Genomic DNA, 20832 nt, shown 5'->3' on the forward strand with positions numbered 1-20832 from the left:
CTCTTTTAAAAATTTTCATATAAATTTATTTTCAAAACTTAAAAATAATTTATATACACATTTTAACTCAATCATCTTAAATTCTTTTTTAATGTGTCAAACACATTTAGTGACTCTATTTAAGTTGTTTATAAAATTTGATAAATCTCCACTTTAATGTTAGTTATGAACATGTTTAACACTTAAAAGAAATTAATGTAATCCGATTAAAAGATTTATTTATTTTAATGGTTTGTGATGAAAAATGTATCAAAATTTTCAATATCAATGTTAAAAATTTATAGACTAGAAATATATTTAACACTATTATTTGTAATGAGTATTTAAATGTTTTATTTTTTAATTAAATTTTTGTTACTTAATTTTTAATTAGATGATGTAATTATTATATTAATTTATTATTTTATTTACGAGTTAAATATGTTCTTAGTGAAAATTAAAATTAATCTTTCTTTAAAAAACATTAAACAAATTTAACAATTGATTAAAATAATTAAAATTCATACTAAATACGAGAGATCAAACAGAAAAACTAATTTTAATTTTCATTCAAAATTAAATAATAAAGTCATATTTAATATTTTATTTATTCATTTTACATGTTTAAAATATAATATTTTAATTAAAATAAAATAATATTATTACTAAAATAAGTATAGATAATTTTTATTGTGTTTATTTATAGTTAAATATTAAGGTTTTGGACAGCTATGGATAACAACAATCATTTACTTATTTATAATGAAAGTTACGAAAGAACATAATAATATATTATCTAATACGTGTTTAATTTTTATAATAAATTTATTTTAATAATATTATTTTATATTAACTATAAAATTTTACATATGAAAACAAGAAAACAAGTAAGTTAATGAATATTTAAATAAATAATAAATAATAAAAATTAATATAAAATTATGAATACTAAATAAAATAAAAATATTTAATAAAAACTTAATTTATAATATTCAAATTTATAAAAACTTGAAATTTAAGTAAACTTGTTTTTATTTTATTAATTCTTATTAGCATCAGGACTTTCACCAACCAAACTAAGTATTTTATTTTTTTAGTATATATCTATCGTTGTTATTTAAAGCTTCCCATATTTAGCTCATAATAATAAATTTTAGAATATTCGTGATTAGTCGAAAGATAAATTTATGTCTGTACATATTCAACAACCATGATTTATTATTATTTTAGTATCTACTAAAAACTTTTATATATTTTTCTTTAGAAATACCAACGGTTTACTTTACAGTGATAAATAGTTACGCATGTTTAGTTATTTGATTGTGATCTTTAATTTCATATATGCATAGGCATCAAAACGCCGTATTATTTGTTACATCTTTTCAACCGTTTTTTTTTACATTTTTTATTTTATTTTTCTAAGTTCATAATATTATATATATATATATATATATATATAGTATTCTTAATGTAATTTTAATTAACATTTTTTTTTAGTTATTGTTACAGAGGATGAGAGTCGACCGATTGGTTGGGTATGACTGTGCTGAGTCAAATGAATCGAATTGTCAAAATACGAAAAAGGATTTCGTAGTCAATCAATCACGACAGCAGTTGAACACAATTAATACAGTAATTATTATTGATGAGTGGTTAAGATTGATATTAATAACTACTAAAAGATAAATTAATTTATGAGATTCTCTTAAATTCTAAAGGTTTAATTTCAAAGTAGAGAACATTTTTTCATAATTGAACTACTTTATACTTTTAGAAAAAATTCTAACATAAAGTTGGAGTGTCTACTGCAGATCAATTTCTTCACACCAATCGATTACCTACAACAAAATAAAAGTTCTTTCAGATAAAAGTATTGCGCGAGATTCATCCTTATTTCTCTTCCCAATCTAGCAAAAACAATTAACATGTCAAATCTTGAATTTGTGATTTTAATATTATGATATAGAAAGAAGTTCGAGCAATATAAGACTAAAGAATTAACAAGGATGAACATGTGGTGAGGTAGAAACATCCGAAAATTTTCACGGTCGTGATCGTGGTCTCACTAAAATTTATGACTGTGGAAATGGTCAAAAAGGAATTTTCAAGAATACTTCTTTTCATTCAAAGTGGACAGAAATGTGAAAAAAAGGAAAAGAAAAAGCAAGTTGTGGTGATAAAATATCGTGTTCAACTCTTCTAAAAACAACTTTAAAATAAAGAGGAAAATATAGAAACATATTTTGTTTATGAAGTTTTGTAATTTTGATTATAGTCATATGATACTACTCTTTTTTATATTGTTGATTTTTTTTTGTTAATGGATGTCTTAATTACATTATTGGTAATGGGAGTACTAAATAATAATTATTTTTCTTATAATATGCATTTAAATCATAATGTGCATGTTTTTTTATGTTTAATAGAGAGTTTCAGGTTTTTAATAAAAGCAAGGTTTAATATATATATATATATATATATATATATATATATATATATATATATATATATATTTTACACATTTTTTTTTCTAACATTGATTTATATACTTCTTCTTCTTTTATGAAGAATGAATGTTATCACTTACACCAATTCATTAATAACAAATATACGTGTCTTGTTATAATGTAATAATCTCTACCATTCTTAAAATAATCAACTCTTCTCTTATTTGGAAATGTTGCAAAAAGTAAACATTAATATTATTTCTATAACTTGAAATAAAAAGTGAAAGGCTTACAAAGTGCTACTATACTATTATCGGTATTATGTTGAACAATAAAATTATTTTCCTAATTTTAATAGAAATTTATTAAATTTCAAAGATATTCATAAATGAATATCATATTGAAACAAATAATAAAGGAAAATTATAATATATTTATATTTTTCAATAAAAAAATATGCACCAGACGAATTAATCTATCTATATGTATGTATTGGTACAATTGAAAGACATGTTATCATAAACTAGAAGTTTATGTATTAAAATAAATTTATTGTTGTCATAACTAATTATATCATTTTAGATTTTATATGTTGTAGAAAATAGTTGGAAATTAATGTATACACCCATGTAAGATTTAGAAGATTCTTCAATCCAACAATGTCTCATATATTATGTTCATAACTAAAGTTGATAATAAAATCGTCACAATAAAGATCTAAGAATATATTATGTTCATAACTAAAGTTGATAATAAAATTGCGACAATAAAGATCTAAGAATAAGTCTTGTATTTCGTGATATTATTTATCTAAAAATATTACTCAACCAATTGCCATATGGTTTAATGACATGAAAAGGGTAATTATTATTGAAGGTGAACTTTATAACTCTAACTCAATCCAATAAAATTGGCTTGTAAGGTGAGGTTTCTATCTACTTATATATTTTAGATTGGCTTTATATCTAGTTGATGTAAAAATTCCAACACTCTCCTGACATCGAAGTATATACATCTTGATAGTAGCCCGATAGCGGGTGAAACAATATGTCTAACAAACAACAAATATTGTTAGGATAAGTTCTAATATGTCTCTAAAGTCCACTTCTTAACATGGTATATTAGAACCTGGTTAGAGTCTATCCTACAAGAGTCATGATCCTTATTTCAAGTTGCATTACTTACTATCCATAGAAATATGAAGCGTTATGAAGCGTTATGCCTAATATAGTGGTCAACATTTTGATTTGATTTGGATTATTCTTTCACTCTATATGTCAAAAGGCTATACAATTGCGAGATATGGATTACTTGAAGCTAAAGTAATATAAAATCTTTGTCAACTAGATATTATTTTTCCACCTAGTTTTTTTTCTTACGTAATCGTTCAAAATGAAGTGAGATTAAGTGGTTTCGTTCAATTTCAATGAATGTATCCCATTAAAAGATATTTAAAGGTTCAATTATTGAAGGGTATTTGATAGCAAAAGTTTTGACTTTTTGCTCAAGATATTTGCATGAAGGTGTAAAGACAAGCCTAAATAGAGAAGATCACAATTATGACCATAATTATTTACGTGACATAGTTCAGGTGATTATTTTTAAACTCTTGGTCGTCTAGAAAGAAATGGTTTTTTTCATTGAAATTCATATCAAAAGCTCAAGCTCATTAATACCTCTTATTCAACTGTGATACAGTCAACATATACATTAGGTATGATAATAGTTTATTGTCTTCTTTTATCTTTAAAAAGACCTATTTTATAATTCTAAAAAATAACATATTTATGTATTTGTTGAGTTTGATGACACTATTAATAGACACACTAGAAGAAGAAAGTGAGTGAAGGCAAAAACCTAAAGCCAAGAAATTAGTGAATGGTTCAAATATTGAGTCTTGAAAGATGACGTACCGTCACAACTTAAAGAGTTCTTAATAGGACCAAATAATGTAATGATGTATCAAAAATTGAGCCTTGAAAGATGATGTACCATCACTATTTAACCAGTCGAAGTTCAATTATTTCTTTTACCAAATCATATACGTTGATATTTTAATTTTCAACTACTAGCTTTATAATAATATTCAAAAAAAAATTGATGAACATTTTGATTCCACTATTATAAAAAATAAATTAAATCAATCTACTTTCATTGTACTACAACAAATATTTAAAATAAATTACAAAAATAAAATATTCAGTCAACCTATTAGTTCACGAACTTATGATAAGTCAAGTTGAGTTACAAAATTTCTAATCAAGAAAAAGTGAATCAAAACATTCTCCTTTTTAACTTAATTTGTAATAAATCAATCCATATGTACTGAATTGACTCACTCTAATACTCCTAATATTATAATTATTATATAATTATTATAGTCACATATCATATTTATACTATTATTTTCTTTTATTATCTTTCTTTTACCCCTAGCTTCTTCCTTTTGGGTCAAAAATACTCTAAAAAGGTTGTATAAAATTTTGAATTTTCTTTTCGCACAAATAGATCTTCTATTGATATATAATATACATTACACAAATCACAATTACAACAATTTACAACAATGATGTTTCAGAGAAATATCTTTAATAAATGAGTTTTAAATATAGTTGAATCTATTTAATGATTTAGGTTAAATTAACAACTACCAAAACGATATGCATAGGCTTGTACTTTTTAAAATGAAAAACTCTTAAAGACATACATTTTATTCTTAGGTTTGTATATGACTTATTTAAATTATATGTGTTTTCATATATATATATATATATATATATATATATATATATATATATATATATATATATATATATATATATATATATATATATATATATATATATATATATATATATATATATATATAGTCAAAATCAAATTCATTCACTAATATCATAACATAGTTGTCTGTTGTATTAGTAACTAGAAATATTAATAGTAGCAAACACTTTCTTATTTCCAACATGCTTTGAAGTAGATTTTTCTTATTGACAAGGTTAACTTATTTTTAAATTTATAATTTTTTTCCGAAAAAAAAAGAAAGAAAGTGAAAGTGATGTATAATTATTAGATTAATAAGCGTGTTGTTGTAATCCTCATAGACAGATATATAATATTTGAGTTATTTTTATTCTCAAGAGGATATGTTATAGACACTATTTTCAAAATCACCATACACTATTAAAAAAAACAAAATATCACTATGTTGTCTTCATGGCTTATTTGATGTAAATATACTTTTTAAATCTTCAATTCATTAAATGTTTAATTTTGTTAAACATTTTTTTATGCATGAAACATTATCTTAAAAAGTAAACACATCTAGCTGGCTAGTTCAATTCACACTAGTGAAGAGCAATAAAGAAAGTTGGCAAGTTGTAAAACATTTTTCCTTGCCCTACTATAGAATGTGCATAACTAAAAGGAAAGTCATAACTAATTGAAGAAAATTGCACCTTACACAACATGATTTGGAAAATTTAGACAGATGAATGTGTTTAGAAAGCTACTACTCCTATAAAGTTTGATTGACTAAATTTCATGATAATGTTCCCTTTTCCAAAGTGACAAGGAAGTTGCCCCAACCTTAAACTTCATTATGCAAATACTTCATGCCTAATCCATAGAAAAAAAATATTTTATACATCAAAGTAAATGAATATTTTTATTTTTATTTTTATTTTAAAAACCATTGTGTTTTTTTACCTAGTTTATAAAATCTTCAAAAGTGAACATATATAGTATCTCATAGATAGAAGATTCTATCTAACTAAGGTGGAGGAAATGGTATCTAAAGTGCCTTAGAAGGTTGTTAATACAGTTTAATTTTCAGAGAACATTCTATATATGCTACGACAAAAGTCAAGTAATGGAGAAAGGGTAATATTTGAAAAAAAAAATACGCATATAATCTTAATAAAAAATTTCCATTTCTCCTTTTCTAAAAATATTAATTGTCCACATATTGTACAATATTTTTTTATTTTCCTACAACTTTCAATATTTCCATATGACCAACAAATCAAAATTTAATACCTATGCAAGAATTAAGAATGAATGTTTTTTATGTTATTTCTTAAAAATTCTCTTCTATGTGTGACTCAAACATAACAGCCACCACTAATCAAATGAAACAATGTAGCAATATGATTAATTGGACATGAATTGTAAGTAACAAATGGTGAAAACATATGAAGTAGAAATGTTATTATAATTGTTTGTCCGTGTTAAATGCATGCAATATAGGATAATTGTTGTGAATTAACAGAAATCTGTAGATATTTTTAATCTTATCTTTTTAAATTTTTCATATTATCTTTTTATGCGTCTTTAAAATACACTAACATCGATATATACAAATGTTTTTAATATATTTCTAAATATCAAAATTATTTTATTTTGAAGATGCACAACGAAGATAACATATGAAAAACTTAATAATGAATCTGTACTAAAATATTTAAAGAACTTAACAAAGAACTCATATTTAAAGAACGTAAGAGAGAATCTCGATTCAATATTTAAATGTGAAGTTTTCTCTTGTTTCTATTTCTTTACAGAAGGGTTAATCAAGCAAAATCTTAATTAGTGGTTAAACAAGAAATTTAGATCGAAATTATGAAGACAGGTAGCTGAAATTATGGATGAGAGGATAACTTTATCACACATTTGTAACAATGATGATCATCGTCATCTCTCTTTGACTAAGGATGGAGACTTCCTAAACAAACAATAATTCCTTTTTTTTCAATGTCATCATCTTCCTTTGACTCAGAATGGACACTTCCTAACAGTTTCGTTAAGACAAAATACAAGAAAAAATAAATAGAAGTGAAAGAATATTAATAGGATAAAGTGTCATAAATTAAAAAAAAAAAGTAGCAGAACCCAAACAAAAACAAAGAATAATAATTTGAAAATAATTTACTTACTCCCTTCACATAGTTTATTACTATAATTGTTATTTATTATTATTATTATTATTATTTAAAACATAATAATATTCAAAGTTAATATTTAATATTTATATACGCAACTCAATAAATATGTTAAGTAATTAATGCTATGACTAATTAATTTTACTTGTCTAATATAATTGAAAGATATTATGAAATATATTTGTTGGTATAAATATTCATATATTAACAATATATCATATGTTAAGTTATTATAATTATTTTATTAATTATTATATGTAGAAAGTTATTATTTTATTAATATTATTTGAGTCTCTTTTTATCACACTAAATATAAAATTCAAAACTCTATAAATATATTTAGTATTATTCAATACACAAGTTATAATATTATTTCATATACATTATTCAATACACAAGTTATCATATTGTTTCATATACATTCTTCTTATTATTGTAACGAGTGTATATGTATTTACTTATTCAATCCCATCCAAGTATTGTTTTTTCTTTCTTCTTTTTACGGAATACAATTGGATACTTATTCAATAATAACATTGTTTAAAAAATATCTTAGAAACTACATTTGGGCCAGCATAACATCTCTTTCACTTCTTGACATGGCCCACTCACGAAGGTTAAATAAATCAGAGTCACTCTTATTTTGATGCATGATGCAATTGTGAGAGGCATGTGAATCACAAACACTAGTGAAGCACTAGATTTTGTCCTCTTATATATATATACCCAATTAAGATGGTGATTGGTTAAGGTCATTCAAATGGAAAGTTAACTAATCATGTAAGTCATTATTGGACTTCATCTTTATAAGTAAGTTAGTTAGTGGATTAGATTATTATGAATGAAAAAAATACATAATTGAGAGAAAAAAATCTTACTAAGTTTGTCAACATATGTTTATCGTTAATAAAACATGGCGATCTCATAAATAATTTAGAGTATTATAATGTGATTTGAATTTAATTAGATTAATTTAAATTGATTAAAATTGGACTATTGATTTTGATAATCTATTTCCAACATATATTTGAAATGTATTATTAAAAGAACAAAAACCATCCACTCAAAACCATAACTATTTTATGTGTAAATTTCAGAAAGAGATTTCATGTGCCACCTTTTTCACTTGTCAAACCTCAATTGTTTTTATATTTTTATCAACCAAGTCCTTTTAAGTAATGGTTAAAGGATTATAGAAGCAACCTAGTTTACATATGTTGATTTGTCAGGTATGTTAAAAATAAATTAGCTCAATTTAATTAACTGTGTGCAAAACATTTTGTAATTTAGTTTGACTTATTATGTATTGGTCAGTTAAGTGGAATAACTCTATTAATGATGTCTTGTTCTTCCAATTTATTTTATATATTTATTATAATAGAATCAAAATGGATTGATTTAAATTTGTATTTTATAATTGTACAATAAAAGTGTACATAATTTACCAAACATTATTATAAAGATAGTAGTTGAAAATTAAAGTGTCAACATAAATAATTTGGCAAACAAAATATATTAAACATTCAAACATTATATTTCCTTTGTTTCAATTACCTTCTCCTTGTATAAAGAGATATATGATTTATGTGCATATTTCTAAAAAAGATTATCTTGTTGGTATGGAGGAATGCAAAAATCATTTGTATGGACATATTTTGTTAACAAAAGGGGATAAATCACTTACACATTTAGACATTTGTAAAAAAATAATGTGGCTTAGAAGTATTTGAGTCAATGGAAGACAATTCCACTTTGTAAAAGATTTTATGATTTTATTTTTTAATTTTTAGAAGACATGTGAAGGGTTTTGACTGTTGGAACTTAAATTTTATCTCCTAGAATTCTTTATGTTTTTTCTTGGACAAAAGATTTCGTCCTAGCTTCCATGAAACTCACGAAAAATCAAAGTTGGATTCTCATTCATGGCCTTTCTTTGGAGTATTGGCAATCGAAAGTGATTCTATCAATAGCATTGTGGTATATCTTTATCTTTAGATGATTATATCAAGAGTAAGTATCAAGGTTTATTTGCACGTGTCTTGGTTTATGTTAATTTGTAATTTGATTTGCTTAAACAAATTTTGGTGGAAAGACTAGATTTACGTTTATTGTTGATGAGGAATTTAAGAAATTGTCTCTATTTTATTCAAATCATAAAATGATTGGTCATGATCTATTTAATTGTAGACGATTAGAACAAGATGTCAATGTTATTTCTGGTGCAGAGAAAACAATTTGCGCAAAAAATACAACAACATCATCGTCCTAAAGTGGTTGTTGCAAATAATGGAGCTTGAAATATGAGAGGATTGCCTAATGATAAATTTTTTAATGTGTTGAGAAAGTTTCCTTTTTCATGATATATGGAGCTCAATGTGTTGAATGATTTTCTTGTAGGAAATCATGGTTTTTTTTTTAATAATAAGTTTTTTCCCTGTAAATGTTATGTAATTTTAACATAAGTTTGGTGTAGTCCCTGTGTTTTTCTTTCTTTTTTCTTTTTTTATTTTTTTACTAAAATCTTCATGGAATGGCAATGATGCCTAGCATGAACTTATTTGAACAATGTTCCAATCTTTTAAAAAAATCAAATTGTAAACCTACATATAAGGTAAATTTATTATTTGACTTGCTTAGCCAACATTGTCATGGTAAAAAGTCTTCTGAAGAATGAAGGATATGTACAAATTTCATGAATTTAAATAAAATTTGTTTGAAAGATTCACATCCACTTCCAATAAATTGTCTTATCGATAGTGTTATGGAGCCAAATCTTTTTCATTGGCACTTATTTTGGGTATAATTAAATAAGGATGCATCCTTAAGATGAGGATAAGAAAACATTCACGATCAATGCGACAAACTATTGTTATCGAGTTAAGTCATTCAGTTTGAAGAGCACTTGAACAACCTATCAAAGGTTGATGGATAAGATTCTTTAATTGATGTTTGGAAGGTTGTAGAAGCTTACCAAGATTACATGATGTTTAAATTAGCAATCGATGAGCTACACATAAATGATCTAAGCTTTTTACCACCAGTTATAGTTAAAGTTGTCAAAGCATGATTTTGGTGTTTAAGGGGAAATTTTTGGATTTTATGTTGACTCAACACGAATTAAAGCCAACCCTAAGAAATACTTTACTATCATCAATATAATAAGCCCAACTAATATCAAATGGGTACAATAGCTCATTGGTCAACCTGTCTCTTTCCTTTAATTTTCATTTAAGAAATAAAAGATTTTCTTACTTATAGTATCATGCCATCATTATTCGAATAAACTTGCCTATTACGCAAATACTTCAAAAGTCAGATCTTTGTAGGAAGAATGATGAAGTGATTAGTCAAATTGGAAAAATATATTTCTTATGAACTATGTTGGCCTATTAAAGCGCACGTGTTGGTTAACTTTGTTCTTGAGTTTATCTCCCCTTGCCAACTCCTCTAAATAGTTTGGTTTGGACATTCTCAATAGATAAGACTTTGAATCTACAAGAGAAGTGACAAGTGTGATCCTAGAAGAACCAATCGGTGTATTGATCAAATAGTCATGACGACTCACATTTAAAACAAGTAACAATCAAGTCATGAGACCTTTTGCTTGGAGTGGAAGTCGTTCAAGATGAAATGAATATTCACACTTTGATAGATTTAATTTTTTTTATAATAATTATGTTATTTTTAAATATTAAAATAATACTAATACACTTTTAGTGACACATTTAACAATTTTCATTTATTTTTGTTATTAAAAGTTTATAAATTTCATTTTAATGTTTAAGAATTTTTTTTCAAACTTATATTATTTATTTTTATGGATTTTGTAGAGAAGGTAATATATGTAGAACTTTTATTTTTTTACATTATATTGTTTATTAAAGAAAAATATTTGACTTTAAAATAATCTCTTACTACCCAATTTTGTACATATTATATGATACTTGATCATGGAAGATTTTTGGTGTGGGGACTTAAACAATTTTAAAAGTAAAGGATGAAAAATCATAAATTTTCTTCCTTTTTCATTTCTCTTTCTCTTCTTGATACAGAATCATTTCTCTTTCTCATCATGCAAAATCATAATTTTTCTTCTTTTTATTTTTTTTCTCTTGTTGTATGTCAAATCATTTAAAGGTTATGTAAATTTGATAATTGATAAAAATAATTTTTTTTATTAAATTTACCTACTTTAGAGTAGCTTTCCCTATAAAATATTAAACTTCCTTAAATTATATTCATAAAAAATATGTCAAACAAACTTAAGTTTGCAAATCCTCTATTGTAACTTAATTTAATTTGGTTCGAGCAGTCTTAGAGGTAGATTGTCATATGATAGAGCTCTAAGTCATCATAGAAAGGAAAAAGGTCTAGTTGCAAATATTCCAACCCTCAAGTCACTAAGAGAGTATAGGTGAGTATTTGAGTTCAAGTGATATGAGATTCTTGTACTCCTTTGATACGATGTATTTATTGATTTTTTAGGCCTATTGATAAATATATTATAATAACATATATGATAAATGAATTATGTTAATCAAGGATGCGTTTTATTTATATCACATAAACATTATAACATATCTCATAAAATATATTAAAAGATAACTAAAATATCACATTAATCTTATTATTAGATCCTTACATATTGGACCTATGTTGGGCGTGAACAAGTTATACGATTATGTTATAATAACAGGACAAGTAAGTACATCTTCTAACCTAATATAAAAAAGATAATTTAATGTTGTTAAGTTTGATAAAAAAAAGTAAATTTATTAAGTGAAAATGATTATTAATATTAATATTCATTTTATTTGGATTAAGGTGAACTAAGATAAAAAAAAGGAAAAAAAGTGAAAAGTAAAATAATTTAAATTTATGTATAAAGATAAGTTGAATGGTTGGTAGAATAGCATGATACCTATCTTTTGGGACTCCCATATGTCAATGCATATACTAAACATAACCACCACACAAAAATTTCTCCTTGAAATTCTCTCAAGACTTTACCAAATATATCCATAACAAAATTCTCATTTCCACATACACAGTCCTCATACTCACATACATACTTAAAGATTATATAATATCAATGTCAAAGAACCAAGAAGAAGAACAAATGAAACATATAGACTGATGCTCATAGGTGGTTCTCAATGCTAGACTTCTCACAATAAGTGGCGTTCAACCATTCTTCTCATAAAAATTTGCACTTGGTAACAATCTTTTGTTGCTCAGCGTCCTGGATTAAATTACTTCAGAGCAATGCAAGATGGCGTTCAGTGGTGCCCTACTACGACTCAACGCCAAAACATTCACAAAACTAGGCATTCAACGATGAAAAGTGGGGCAAAACAGTCTAGAGCTAAAATTCTCCTAGACGTGCACAATAAAGCTTATGTTCAATGCCCAACCAATATCACTCAATGTTATACCAGTCTACAACAAACTCAAATTTGTGATTTAAGTGAACTTGTACCTCATCAATTGCTCAAATTGGTATTCATTTTCTAAAAAGTTGGTTCAACACATTGTTTATATATTGAAACGTATACCAATCTACTTAATTTCTCAACTCTTCAGTTCTCTCGATCACATAAGTCCAAATATCAAGCAACTCAATTCAATCCTCAAACCACACAATTCAATTCAGGCATACACATCAAACAAATTAAATCAACATACCAACAATATCATATTTATCAAACTCACACACACTAATGCAACTAGTTTCCCTTACATGAAAGACAACAAAACAGCTTGATGACCCCTTAAAACACCCTTAGACACACATGAAGCTCAAATTGCTCCTAGGAACAATACAAACACGATCAGAATACACAATTTTAATCGTTGATCAGTAGAGACTAGCAAAGAGAACATAAACACTACATGCGGGCCAAATGTAGAAGACAAATAAACAAACAAAGAAAGGGACAAAAAACCAACTTATCCTATCAAAGAAACGAGTTGGTTGATTTTAGTAAACTTGCCCCAAAGAGACTTACTATGGTCTCCGATCTTCAAAAAAATGAATAGAAAATAAGAAATTTTAAAGAGAAAGGAAAAAGAACTTTAAGAAAATATTCAAGAAAGCATATATATTTTTAAATAATAAAACTTGTTTATAAAAGTTTTATTTATACTTTAAACTTTTATTATTAACATAATTAAATCTCACTCTTCTAAATATATTATCAATTTTAAAACATAATTTTACAGTGATATCAAAGAAATTAATTATTTGTCTAATATATATTTTATTTAATTTTAATATTAAAAAGTATAAATAAAAAAATATTAACTATAAAATAATTAATTTATGAAATGGATTTAATACTAAAAAAATTAATTTTTTAATTAAATATGTAAATAGGTAAATATAATGGACGTTGAATTTTTCTTTTCATATGAATTTAAAAAGGTAATAATCTAATAAAAAAATTCTGAATTTAGAAGATAAATTTGCAGATTAAATTTAAATATACAAAAATAAAATAAAAATTATCAATATAATATAAAAATTGAATAAATAATAAATTTAGTGGAAAAAATATTCATATATTTTTCTTTTTAAATTTAATTTCAACTCTATTTAATTAACTAAACACATTTTTATTAATTATTTCTAATAAGATATTGAATAAATTTAAATTATACATAAAAATAAAATAAAAACGGTTGTACATTTGTATTTCAGCATTTATATCCGAGACCACTACTGATTCATCAAATCGATTATAGCAATTTGTGGTATAAAATAGAAATTGTTGTGAAAATAGACGTCCATTCGTAACAGTTATGTTGTATTATAATTATTGCAAGTAAGTAGCATACGTCTCACATATCCTATAAATTTACATAAAATTCAAATTTATTATTTTACTCTTCAATTTTTCTCTTTTAAATGATTAAAATATTCTTAAAAAAGTATAAATTTATTCTTTTTACGGTTTTTGATTATTGTATAATTTTAATTTGTTTAAATAATGTTTTTGTCATGATGATTATTTTATTGTTTTTAATGATTTCAATTTATTTTAGTATGATCATCAATTTAACAACAATAAAAAAAAATTAAATAACACGTTACTTTTTTCTTAAAAAACATGGTAAATGTTTAAAATAATAAGATAAAATTAAAAATATAATCAGTAGGATAAAAGAATATTTAACATTTTTTAGTATTATTGATGAGAAATTGCTGCGGAAACCAGACATGTCTCATCAGCCAATCACATCAACCAGAATATACAGCTAGTCAGAGCGACCCAACCTAGGCGTGAATATTCCAACCCTATTAATACGGAATAATTTAAATCTAATATTTTTAATTTTTGCATATTAATATTTAATTTATCGGATTAGTCATTTTATATTATAAGTTAATTTAGACAATATTATATTGGATTATGTTTTCCTCAAAAGCTTTTATTTTAATTTTAAATAAATAAAATAAATATACTAAATCTTAAAAAATTTACATTTTCACAATTATTTTTATAATAAATTATAATTCTATATAATTTTCTATTAAACTTTAACAAAAAATAATAGTTTATAAATAAATTTTAAATTTTAAAATATACTTATAAATTTATAAAAATTAAAAAATATTATTTTTAAACTACGTAAATATTTATAAAATTATGTTTTTTACTTAAATTTGACTATTAGTATTTATTTTATTAATTTTATTTATTCAAAATTATTTACTTATTAATCTATATTTAATTATTATTTCAGTTCCAAAAAGATTTTAAGCCAAATTAAATTTCACTCATAAACTTTGTTGGCATATATTAATTTATGATGTGACAAATATATATTATAAACAGTTTAACAACGTAACTTTAGGTAAAAAAATATACATTTGTTCATGAAATATAAAGATAAAATTGATAAAAAAATTTGTAACCGACAGAAAAAGAAATAAACTTTAGTATTAATTTAAGTGTATATCGAAATATAGTTAAACTTTCTTGGTTGTTGATGTCTTAACCATTATGTTTGTGTTTGATATGGTTAGTTGAAAGGGTCCAGGAGAGACCAAAAGGGTTTGCTCTGATTAGAATTAGTGGTTGTATGGTCCGTTGGTGGCAGTGAGATAAGTGCTTGTCTTGCGGCTTGATTCCAAGAATTTTTGGTCCACAGATTGGGACTGATGTGATCATTCACCACATTCATGCACTGTTCTCTAACGTTTCATCTTTGTCCATTTCGGTAACTAATCTCATTAATCATTTTGCTTCTACCTTCCACTCTTTGCTAATTTTCAATTCAAAATTGGTCTTATGTTCATATATATATATATATATATATATATATATATATATATATATATATATATATATATATATAAAAAAAAATGAGATATGAATCTAGACATATATATATATATATATATATATAAAAAAAAGAGATTGATATCACTTTTTATCCAAAACATTAAGATAATAGATTAATGAGTTTTTCACTTTTATAAGTGCTTTATTTTTTTTATTTTTATCAATAAGAGTTAGACTTGTACTTAAATTTTTAACATATATATTATATTTTATAAAAATAATGTGAAATATTGTCTCTAGTAACTATATATAAATGTTATCTTAATTTGATGGAAGTTTATTTTAGAATTATCATGTTGGATTAATAAAAGTGCGGGTTTAAAATAAATTTAAGAATAGACTTTTTTATTTACTAATAAAATAATTTATATTAAATTGTATCATAATTTTATTTAAAATTTATTTTTTGAGTTTTCATACAAAATTAATAAGTTTTCATTATTTTTAGTTTTAGAAACCTCTTTTCGGCGAAAACTAGTGAAATGGTTAACATTATTCTATAAACTACATATACATTTAGAAAACAATATATTCTTTTTATATAATTAAGAATATCAATTCGTTTATCGTTTCTCTAAAATTCTTTTTAAGATATTTAATTTTGAAAATAAATTCAATTTATCAAGATTCAATAAATTATCATGTTTCAAAAAAAATTTCAAGGTTTAAGCATTTTTCTTTCAAAAGTTTAAACTCTAGTAACTTTAAATTTTTAAAATTAAATAAAAAAACTAAAAGTATCTTCATATATATTAAATTGTTCAAATATATTTTGAAGCATGGTAATTGTTTTGTCTACAATGTACAAGTATTAATCAATTGTAAATTAGTCTCGAAGAGATTTTATAATTTTGTTATGAATATTTTCATCAAATTGTTTTTTGTATGACTTACGATTTTTGCGAAACTTAAGCTCTGGATCCATTTCAAAAGCAATTTCTTTGGCATAAATCAATGCATTTTCAAAAGGAATGTGAAACCAAGGGCCGACTTAAGAAGCAAGTAAATTAAGTGAATAAAGGTACATCAAGTTTTAATTTTTAACAATTATCATTTGCTTGATAGGACACATTATCGCTTTGAAAATGAAGAAATTCCAACCATAAGTGATCAGAATAAACTAATGAGTTTGACTAAACCCTAAACTACTAAAATAATGTTTAAGAAGAAAGCAAAGATTCAAGGAGTAGAATCAATAAATGAAAAGTTAGATATAATAAAAAAAAATATAGAAATAAGAACTAATTAGTAAGAAAATAGAGATAATTAACCAATCTCTTTATCCTAAACAAAATTATGATTCATTGAAAAAAGTTGTTATCTCAGTATTATCTTTTATACAAATAAAAATTAACAGTCACTTATAATATTTTAATTCAATTTTATTTTCAAACATAATTTTACAATTAATTTAATTAAGATATATTAGTACTAAAAAAATTCTTTTGAGAGTTTTTCTAAGAGACCTTAAGCCGATCTTGATTCTAACTAAACTCAGATAAAAGATAGTTATATGAGTGTGAAGGTTCATTTCTTATAGATTGAAGAGGAAATGAAGAATTGAAATAATTGCAAAAACAAGAAGGAAGCATTACACAAAACAATAAACAAAAACTTGAAAGTAAAAAAATGAAGAGAATAGAGATAGGTCATGGTGGAAATGGTGTGGCATACTATTGGAGATGAATCAATCCAAGATAAGTAATGATTGATAACCAAGGTTCAAGATGAGACACTAAAGGAGAAAAATGCTCCTAATAAGGCTCATGGCCAAAACAAGTATATATTACCAAAATGTTTAACCTAGCTAGAGGAAAATACAATGCACTTTTTAAAAGGTTGATGATGGAAGCTCCTTCAACAATGTTTATGAACACTCCTTGATGAAGAGGTTGGTGGTGAAGAAGCATGAAAAAGTAGAGTTGAAGTGGCTTGATGTGTGTTTGATGATGCATCCTAGAAGAAGGTTGGGTCAACATTGAAGGAAAAGGTAGAAGAAGTCTAGAAAAAAGACAACTCCAATTGAGAACTCAGAGAAGTGAGACTTGCAATTTTGGCAAAGTTTCACTAATATCATTCAAGTTCTAATAAAATATAAGAGGGGTGCTTCTCCTTTTATAGTTGAAGGAGAGAGCTAAAGTACATACATTTGAAAATAGCTTAGAATCTTCTTTGGCCAAAGGGGATGAATGGCAACCTCTTGCCTTTGTTTCATCCAATCACATATTGCCTTTCTTTCATCTAATCACATTTTGCCTCTTTTTCGGCCAATCACATGCAAGGGAGCCTTTCTCCAAGTACCTTAAGGCTTAAACAAGCCAAAAACAAGCTGGATTACGTCCCATGCAAGCCTTTCGTCACCATGAAAAAATGGTGACAAAGCATAGGCTCCGAAACGGGCTATACCTTAAATGAGATGTGATTGACCCTAATGATATCACTCGATAAACTTGAGATAAGAACATTGGTGCCCATTGTGGTCCTCATAACGAGGTTCTAAGAAGAACCAGTTGTCCCTTAAACCCTCCTTTGGGGATGACCAATCATTCCCTATATACCTCTACTAGAGGGCTTCTACTCTTACCATATCAAAAGGTAGTTTAAATACCCCTTCTTCTTCTCACCCTCTAAGGTGCCTTTTAATGCAAAACCATGACAGAGCTCCAAACTCCAAATCAAACCATACCTCGGGAACATGGTAATTAATCCTAACGATATCACTTGGCGGACTTGGAATCAGAACAATACTTTAGATGTATGGTGGTTGACTATAATGATGTCACTTAAAGAACTTGTGATTGGAGCATTGGCGCCCAATATGGGACCGATAATGAGGTTCTAAAGACGAACCATCGGTTCCCTTAAGACATCCACTAGGGTTAAGCCCTCATTCCTCTTAGACATCGACTTGGGACTTCCTATCAAACCCAATAGTCCCATATTGCTTAGAAGTTGAGACCTAAGGCATTTTTATTACGCATTCTTTCTTCTACCCTTCGAGACTCTTTTTAAGGATAAAACTATGATAAAGCTCTAAACTTCAAAGTGGAAAATACTTCAGGACCGTGGTAATTGACCCTAACAACATCACTCAGTCACTTGGAATCAGAACATTGGTGCCTACCCTAGGGCCCATAACGTGGTTCTCAAACGAACCATCGGTCTCTCAAGCCTTCCATTGGGAATGACTAATCTTTCCTCTTGGACCTTGGCTGAAAAGCTTATGTTCCTACAATGATCAATACTCTCACATAACTTAGGAGTCGATGCCTAAAACAATTTAATCCTTCTATCTTTTAAGGCGTTTTTTAAGAATAAAACAGTCACAAAGTATGTATATACTTCAAAGCAAATCAATATCTCATATGAGGTTTGATCCTAATAATATCATTAGCCAAACTTGGAATAAAAAATTGTATTTTTAGAAATACCATAACTAAAATATTATTTTAGTTATATCTAAAAATATCTTTGGTTAACTTTTAATATTTTTCAAGATGAGTTTTGTGACACTATTTTGTACACTCAATAATCATATTGTCTAAAATATTACACCTAAAAATTATTGTTTACGAATGCAGTTGGTAGTAGATGGTACATAAAAGATCCAAACATATCTAAAATGATTTTTTAAATAACAACAAAATTTGTCCTTTTTATCAAGAACCAGGGGTACCTAATGTTGCTTTAAACACATGAATCTTTAACCACAAAATCTGATTCCGACCCTCACCAACAACCAAGATAAGTTACACAGAAAAGATCCACCTCAAATTTAAAGACTAAAAACAGGAAAAAAAGATTGTTTTGCCATGTAACTATTTTTGGGCATTTATCTTGTGAAAGAAAGAGACAATAGAATGCACAGTAATTCTAGAAGTATTTTCTGCTGGAAGATATATTAAGGATCATATGGACATACTTGGATTGGACCTTTGTTCTATGAATCTTAGACAGTTTAGTCAAATCCTTTTCTTTTTGCAACTCCATAATTTGATTTTTAAGATAATTATTTTATCATTCATAAATGTGACTTTCAGATTATCTGTTTTGAAGATATTTTAGAAGAAGCTTTTTTTTCAAATTTTCAGAATAAATTCCCAGGACAACAAGATGTCTAAAACAAGTTTTTGAGAATATATAAAATGCATTCTATGAACATATGGAATGTTTTCTAGAATAAACTTCTATGAGATGGATTTTCACAATAAATTTTCCAAAATATATGTAATATCTTCCTCAACAAACTTTTCAGAACAAACTTTCAACCAAATCAACTTCTCTTCTTCCTTCCAAAGAGCAACCTTATGTAATCCAATGTATGCAATATCCTAAGCAAATTTTCCCAGTACTTCTATAACTTTAATCTACAAAAATGTTATATTTTGAATTATATAATTTATAATCTAAATTTATATTTTAAAATATAATTTAAAATACATTATTTATTTTATATTTCAAAATATATAATCCAAAATATAAAAAAAATGGTATTATAAAGTGTACATTCTAAAATATAAAACTTTATAAAAGTATAGGTTAAAATTGTGGAAGTGCAAGGAGAAATAACCAATAAAGAGAAGTAGAAAACTTGACATAGGATTCCATGGTTTCACATATCACAAATTAAAAAAAGAAAAGGTTTTTAAACCCATTTAATGCCTAGAGCTTCAGTGTTAGATCTGGTTCTATGTTTCTGTTTCTACTGCTTATTTTCTCCCTTTTCTTTTTCTGACAAAAACATGGACCCATTTTGCCTTATTAACAGTGACATTTATAGTTTCATCACAGCATAAAATCTTGTTCAAAATTGAAACTTGATAAAATTTGGTAGGATTAACATTAATTCTACTGCATAATGAGTCTTACTGCGATGACTTCGAAAAGAAGTGAGAGATGGCCCAGATGCATTAAAAGGTAAAACTAAACTTTTTATTTAAATTAAAAAGTTAATTAAATTTAAAAAAAAGGATTTTGGTTTTAGCCTATTCTAGTGAGAAAAAATTATAATCCACTTATATCCTATAATTTCATTATATCCCCAATTAATGTAAAATTTCTAGTAATGATCTTATTATATTATCATAGTATCTTATTTTGTCATATCCCATCTATCAG

The sequence above is a fragment of the Vigna angularis genome, chromosome 8 (genome assembly GCF_016808095.1).
Source record: "Vigna angularis cultivar LongXiaoDou No.4 chromosome 8, ASM1680809v1, whole genome shotgun sequence".
NCBI lineage: Eukaryota > Viridiplantae > Streptophyta > Magnoliopsida > Fabales > Fabaceae > Vigna > Vigna angularis.